Here is a 7,043-nt window from a genome sequence, read left to right as displayed (position 1 = left end):
TATGATATACTTTAGGACGATTGCTGACGTGTTTTATTATTATAATTATTGTACTTTAAGATGAAGGCTTACAGAACTAGCTTCTCATTAAACAGTTAGTACACATATCGTTTTGTGACATTGGTTCCCAGACCTACGACATGTCAACACTCTCCCTTCTTGACCTTGGGTTCCCTATTACCAGCTACCCTGTCCCCTCCTGCCTTCTAGTCCTTGCCCCTGGGCTGGTGTGCCCCTTTAGTCTTTTTTTTTTTAATGGGAGTGTCTAAGCTTTAGCTGAAGGGTGAACCTCAGGAGTGACTTCATTACTGAGCTAAAAGGGTGTCCAGGGGGCATACACTCAGGGTTCCTCCAGTCTCTGTCAGTCCAGCAAGTCTGGTCGTTCTTTTTGAGATAGAATTTTGTTCTACATTTTTCTCCAGCTCTGTCCAAGGACCCTTTATTGTGATCCCTGTCAGAGTAGTCAGTGGTGGTAGCTGGGCACCACCCAGTTGTGCTGGACTCAGTCTGATGGAGGCTGTGCTAGTTGTGGTTCATTAGTCCTTTGGACTAATTTTTCCCTGTGTCTTTGGTTTTCTTCATTTTCCCTTGCTCCCAAAGGCGTGAGACCAGTGGAGTATCTTAGATGGCTGCTCACAAGCTTTTAAGACCCCAGACGCTACTCACCAAAGTAGAATGTAGAATATTTTCTTTATAAACTATGTTTTGCCAATTGAGCTAGATGTTCCCTGAGACCATGGTCCCCACAGCCCTAAGCCCATAATTCAGTCCCTCAGGGAGTATGGATATGTCTACGGATCTTCCAAGACCTTGCCTTGGACAAGTTGTGCTGGCCTCCCCAGTATTATGTACTGTGTTAGCCTTCAACAAAGTTACAACTTATCTATTGTCCACAGTGTTTTTCCCTCCCCACTCTTCCCCTCCCTTGTAACTATCGAAGATTGTTTCTTTTTGTGTGTAAACCTCACCAGTTTTTATAGTAGTGTTCTCATACAATATTTGTCCTTTTGTATTGACTTATTTCACTCAGCATAATGCCCTCCAGATTTGTCCACGCTGTGAGATGCTTTGCAGACTCATCATTGTTCTTCACTGTTCATTAGTACTCCACTGTGTGTATGCACCATGGTTTGTTTATCCATTCATCTGTTGATGGGCATCTAGGTTGTTTCCATCTTTTTGCTATTGTGATCAATGCCACTATGAATATCGGTATGCATATGTCTATTCATGTGATGGCTCTTATTTCTCTAGGATATATTCCTAGGAGTGGATTGCTGGATCATATGGTATTTCTATTTCTAGCCTTCAAAGGAAGTGCCATATTACTGTTCAAAATGGTTGTACCATTTTGCATTCCCATCAGGAGTACATAAGAATTCCAATCTCCCTGCAGCTTCTCCACCATTTGTTATTTTCTGTTTTTTTTTTTTTAATTCGTGCCAGTAATGCTGGGGTGAGATGGTATCTCATTGTGGTTTTGATTTGCATTTCTCTAATGGCTAGTGATTGTGAGGATTTCCTCGTGTGTCTGTTAGCCGCCTAAATGTCTTCTTTGGTGAAGTGTTTCTTCATTTCCTTTGTCCATTTTTAAATTGGATTATTTATCTTTTTGTTGTAGAGGTGTTAGATTTTCCTGTAGATTTTAGACATAAGACCTTTGTCGGATGTGCCATGGCCAAATTTTTTTTCCCAGTCTGTAGGTTCTCTTTTTACTCTTTTGGTGACGCCTTTTGATGAGCCTAAGTGTTTAATTTTTAGAAGATTCCAGTTATCTAGCTTATCTTCTGGTGTGCTGACATTTTTTAATCTAATTCTCTAGTACCTCTGCTTGACTCATTGAACACCATCATCAAACATGTATGACTATCTGTAGGGAACATGGGACACAGTGGCTATATAAATAGTGTATCTCCCCTCGATAAGTAAAATTGAGAGATGTAAACGCTATCTGGAGATTGATATCGAGGAACTGTTACATTTTTTGTGAGTGAGAATTTATCGTAGTTATTTTCAATTTAAAAGGGAGTCCTTATCTTTTAAAGATGCGTATAGGAATACTTGCAGATGAAATAATATATCTGATATTTTCACCAAAGTAATGAGGGATGAGAGGAGAGGATGGGGCTGTAGATGAAACACGTTTGGCTAGCACCTGAAAATTATTGGAGCCGGATGATGGGTACATGGGGGCTCCTTCCACTATTTTCTTTTGCATATGTTTTGAAATTGTCCATAAATTAAAAAAAAAAAGCACCCATACTGGAGCTATTTTATTATCTCAATTAATAAGTGGACCAAGATTAAAAGCATCACTAAGGTTTTTTTTGTTGTTGTTGCTGCAGACCATAGATGCATTTTTAATTGGATTTTTTATTGTGCTAATTGTAGATTCATGTGCAGTTGTAAGAAATATTACAGAGAGATCCTGTGTGCACTTTGCCCAGTTTCCCCCAATGGTAACATCTTTCAAAATCATAGTATAATATCACAACCAGAATGTTGTCATTGGTACAATCCACTAATGCTATTCAGATTTCCCGTTTAACTTGTACTCTGTGTGTGTGTATGTGTTTAGTTCTACGCAATTTTACCACATGTGTAGGTCCAGTCAAGATAACGAATAGTTCACCACCAGGATCCCTCATCTTGTCCCTTTATAACCACACCCACCTCCCTTCCTCACCTCTTCCCTAAGCCCTGACAACCACTAATCTGATTTTCACTTTATAATTTTGAAATTTCAAAAATGTTCTATAAATGGAATCTTACCATATGTAATCTTTCGGGATTGGCTTTTTTTGATCATTATAATTCCCTAGAGATTCATAAGTTGTCGTGTGTGTGAATAGTCAGTCCATTTTCTCACTGAGTAAAATTCCTTGGTATGGATGTACCATGGTTTGTTTAACCCTTCACCCTCTGAAGGACATCTGGGCTGATCTCAGTTTTGGACTCTCACAAATAAAGCTGCTACGCACATTCATAGAGGCATTTTTCATCTAACATTCTGTTTCACTACTACTATAACAATTTCTACTTCTATGAAGTAATCTCAAAAGATTGCTAATTGTGCAAACTTTCCAATAAAAATCTCTTGGCTTAATCTACCTATACATTTGAAGCATGTAATTTCTCTTATGTGAGAGTATAAAGTATTTTCTCAATGATAAAATGAATTTCTCTGGTTTTTCTTCTGAAATACATTTTTTAAAATTTTTATTGTGCTTTAAGTGAAAGTTTACAAATCAAGTCAGTCTCTCATACAAAAATTTATATACACCTTGCTATATACACCTAGTTGCTCTCCCCCTAATGAGACAGCACACTCCTTCCCTCCACTCTCTCTTTTTGTGTCCATTCTGTCAGCTTCTGACCCCCTCGGCCCTCTCATCTCACCTCCAGACCGGAGCTGCCCACATAGTCTCATGTGTCTACTTGATTCAAGAAGCTTACTCTTCACCAGTATCATTTTCAATCCCATAGTCCAGTCCAATCCCTGTCTGAAGAGTTGGCTTTGGGAATGGTTCCTGTCTTGGACTAACAGAAGGACCATGACCTCCGGGGTCCCTCTAGTCTCAGTCAGACCATTAAGTCTGGTCTTTTTACGAGAATTTGGGGTCTGCATCCCACTGCTCTCCTGCTCCCTCAGGGGTTCTCTGTTGTGTTCCCTGTCAGGGCAGTCCTTGGTTGTAGCCAGGCACCATCTAGTTCTTCTGGTCTCAGGCTAATGTAGTCTCTGGTTTATGTGTCCCTTTCTGTCTCTTGGGCTCATAATTACCTTGTGTCTTTGGTGTTCTCTTCTGAAATATTTTGAAAAACAATTCTCAATAGGAATCTGTAAATGACCTTATAATTACAGACCTTTAGATGACTAAGATAGCTTTATATCAATGCTGGTTCCCTTTTGGTAATAATCAAACTGAACAATCTTGCTATATCTACCACACCTCATAAATATGTATGAAAAGACTAATTTTCCAACTGATACATCCATATGCCATCACTAAGGGTCAGAGAACTTGTTCTAGGTTTGAAATGTGTGCCCTTAAGTCTTTCAGCATAATGTACACTAATGATGTAATTTACATTCAACCACAGATAGACAGAAAATTTCCAATCTACTAGAGAATTCTATTTCCAACAACCATCACTGATCCTCTTAAAACTGAAACATGTTCTTGTTGTGGTTATTTACCTGTTGTCTCTTAGCTCCGAGCTACTGTGGTGGTATAGTGGTTAAGAGCTTGGCTGCTAGCCAAAGACTGAACAGGCCCATGGAACAAAACAAGGCTAAAGGGGCACACCAGCCCTGGGGCAGGGACTGGAAAGCAGGAGGGAACAGGAAAGCTGGTACTAGAGAATCCAGGGTTGAGAAGGGAGGGTGTTAACATGTCATGGGGTTGTTAACCAATGTTGTAAAAACAATGTGTGTACTAACTGTTTGATGAGAAACTAGTTTATTCTGTAAACCTTCATCTAAATACAATTAAAAAAAAGAGTTCGGCTGCTAACCAAAAGGTCGGCAGTTCAAATCCACCAGGTGCTCTTTGGAAACCCTATGAGGGACAGTTCTATTCTGTCGTATAGGGTCACTATGAGTCAGATTCAACTCAACAGCATGTTTTTTTTTTTTCTTGCGATGCTAGGGCTGGGACTCTGCAAACTGCTTTTTCCAGACTCCTGGGCTGGGTGTCTTCCTGTTGGGTTTTGACAATGGTGGGGAGAGGGGAGTGCTATCTGAAAATCGGGGGGGGGGAGGGAGAAGGGACTTCTTGCTACCAGTTGCCATCACCATCCCCCCATGGCTACAGCCTCCAGCTTCCCCAGCACTCTAGGACCATGCCGGGACAGAGGCACCAACCAGCACCCACCAGCCTCGCCTGCCTTGATGGGTTGAGCATGAGCCCAGTAGTCCACCCCATGGCCATCTGAGCACTGGCTGTGTGGAGCACCTCCATCGGAAGTCCCAAAGCCAGCCCTCACAGCACCCCTCCTCCAAGCTCAAAGAGAGGTTCTGATCACCTCACTTCCATACATTGGTTCTCCTAGCTCTAGGTGTGCTAGCTGCTTCCTGCAGTTATGAATAGTATCAACCCTGGGAGACTGCGCAGCAGTGACAAACATCTGGGTTATCTCCTCTATCAGCGTTCAAATACCCACGTACACAATTCCCTGTGTTAAATATGCTCTATTTGAAACATGACTTCTGTTTTCCTGAATGTTTTAACTTTTACACAATTCCAAACAAAATTTTAAGTATTTTATCTATTTCTTCATCAAGTACAAAGGTCATCTTCCTTACTCAGGAGAATCTGTGGCTGAATCCCGGACATGAGTGGAGTGGTTAAAATTAGGTGAATATTGAGTTCTTGGTTGCAAGCAACAAGTGGGCTCAGGCTAACTAATTTAAGCAAAAAAGGGAATCTATGGAAGGATATAAGGAGCTCACAGAATCCAAGGAGAAGATTTGGGAATCAGAGTTCATCCAGATATCCAGGAAGCATCCCTTCAGAATGCTTTACCTGCAAGAATCTAGGGCATCCACATTCCAGGAAGGACATGGCTGATTGTCCCCGCTGGGGTCATGTGCCCATCCATTGGCTGGAGGAGAGCAGGCCATCCTGATGGACAGTCCTGCCAAACTATCCAGTCTGTTAAGAGTAACCCACTGACAAGAAATTTAGCATGCCGTTCACTGGAGAAGGGAGAATGGATGGTTGCCAGCAAGGACAAAAAACTTTCACTCTCCTGAACGTCAGGAAAGGCCTTCAGTTGTAAATTACAATGAATGCAGTGTATACTAAATCTTTGAATAAAAGAACCACGTGCTTGGGATGGGATACTCAGAGCAATTTTTCTGAAATAAGGTTGTCCACAGGAAGCCTTCCCATCATCGCTTGTGGATTGGGACCAGCCCAGAAGGACTTTCTTATTCATTATTTTTCGTTGGACAAATATTTATTTACTATTCTAAGTCTAAGCCCCAGCGATTCTGGTCTAGGTCATTTCCTTTATTCACTGTCACCAATGAGGACCTTGTGTTGCTTAACATAAGTAGCTAGCACAACATCGTACGTTGGTCTTTTTGAATCCAGACAGACACCCCACGAAGGTTAAATATTAACACATTTATAAGTATAAAACAATTACTTCAGTTTACCTAATAAAAATATAATACCAAATGAAAACAAAGTACAAGCTCAAACAAGTACAGTAAGTTTTCTATTATAATAATTTTCCTTTAACTCCCTCACACAATTAAACAATATTTTAAGAAAATTACCTAGAATTCTATCACACTAAGATAATTCTTTTCATTTGTCTGCATTACTCTTCTACCATTTAGTCAAATATTTTTTCCTAAAATGTGTGGGGTGTTGTTCTTTTTTTTTTTCCTGTTTACAGGAGTAATGTTGTCTACTGGAGAAATTTTTAAAATAGAGCAATATATGAAAAATAAAATAACCATTATCCATATTACCGGTACCAGGAGACGATGGCTATTAATATTTTAGCGTATTTTCTTTAGCTCCTGATGATTTGGATGAAAACAATATGACCAGAAACAAAATTGGTATTTGTTACATTCCTCTTTTGCATGTTAAATTTGCAGATTTTTTTGTAATGAGATTTGCTTTTGTAATAAGAAAAACAAGCAATAAAGGAATGTATAAGAAAGCGGGATCTCTGTATGTCTTGTTCATCCATGTGCCCCAGTTCCCAGCACACTGCTTGTGTTGGGAAAAATATTTGTGAATGGCTAAGATTTTCACAAAAAACTAGTGAGACGGGGTTGCTAATGAGAAATAATGGGTATTCTTTCTCTCGCTCCCTCTCTTTTTCCTTTTAGCAAACAGTTCATTCTAGAACATACAATCAGTTCTCAATAAGCTTGTTGTCTTTATTTAAGACTGACTGGATTCCAATTTCAACTCCAACACTCAGTAGCTATGTGACCTTGGCCAGAAATTTCAGACTCTCAGACTCCCCCATCAGCTTCCTCAGCTGCACAGCGCTGGTTCAGGTGCTGGGGATTTAAC

This window comes from Loxodonta africana, chromosome X (genome assembly GCF_030014295.1).
Source record: "Loxodonta africana isolate mLoxAfr1 chromosome X, mLoxAfr1.hap2, whole genome shotgun sequence".
NCBI lineage: Eukaryota > Metazoa > Chordata > Mammalia > Proboscidea > Elephantidae > Loxodonta > Loxodonta africana.
The sequence above is the reverse complement of the archived record's forward strand: the minus strand, read 5'-3'. Positions refer to the sequence as shown.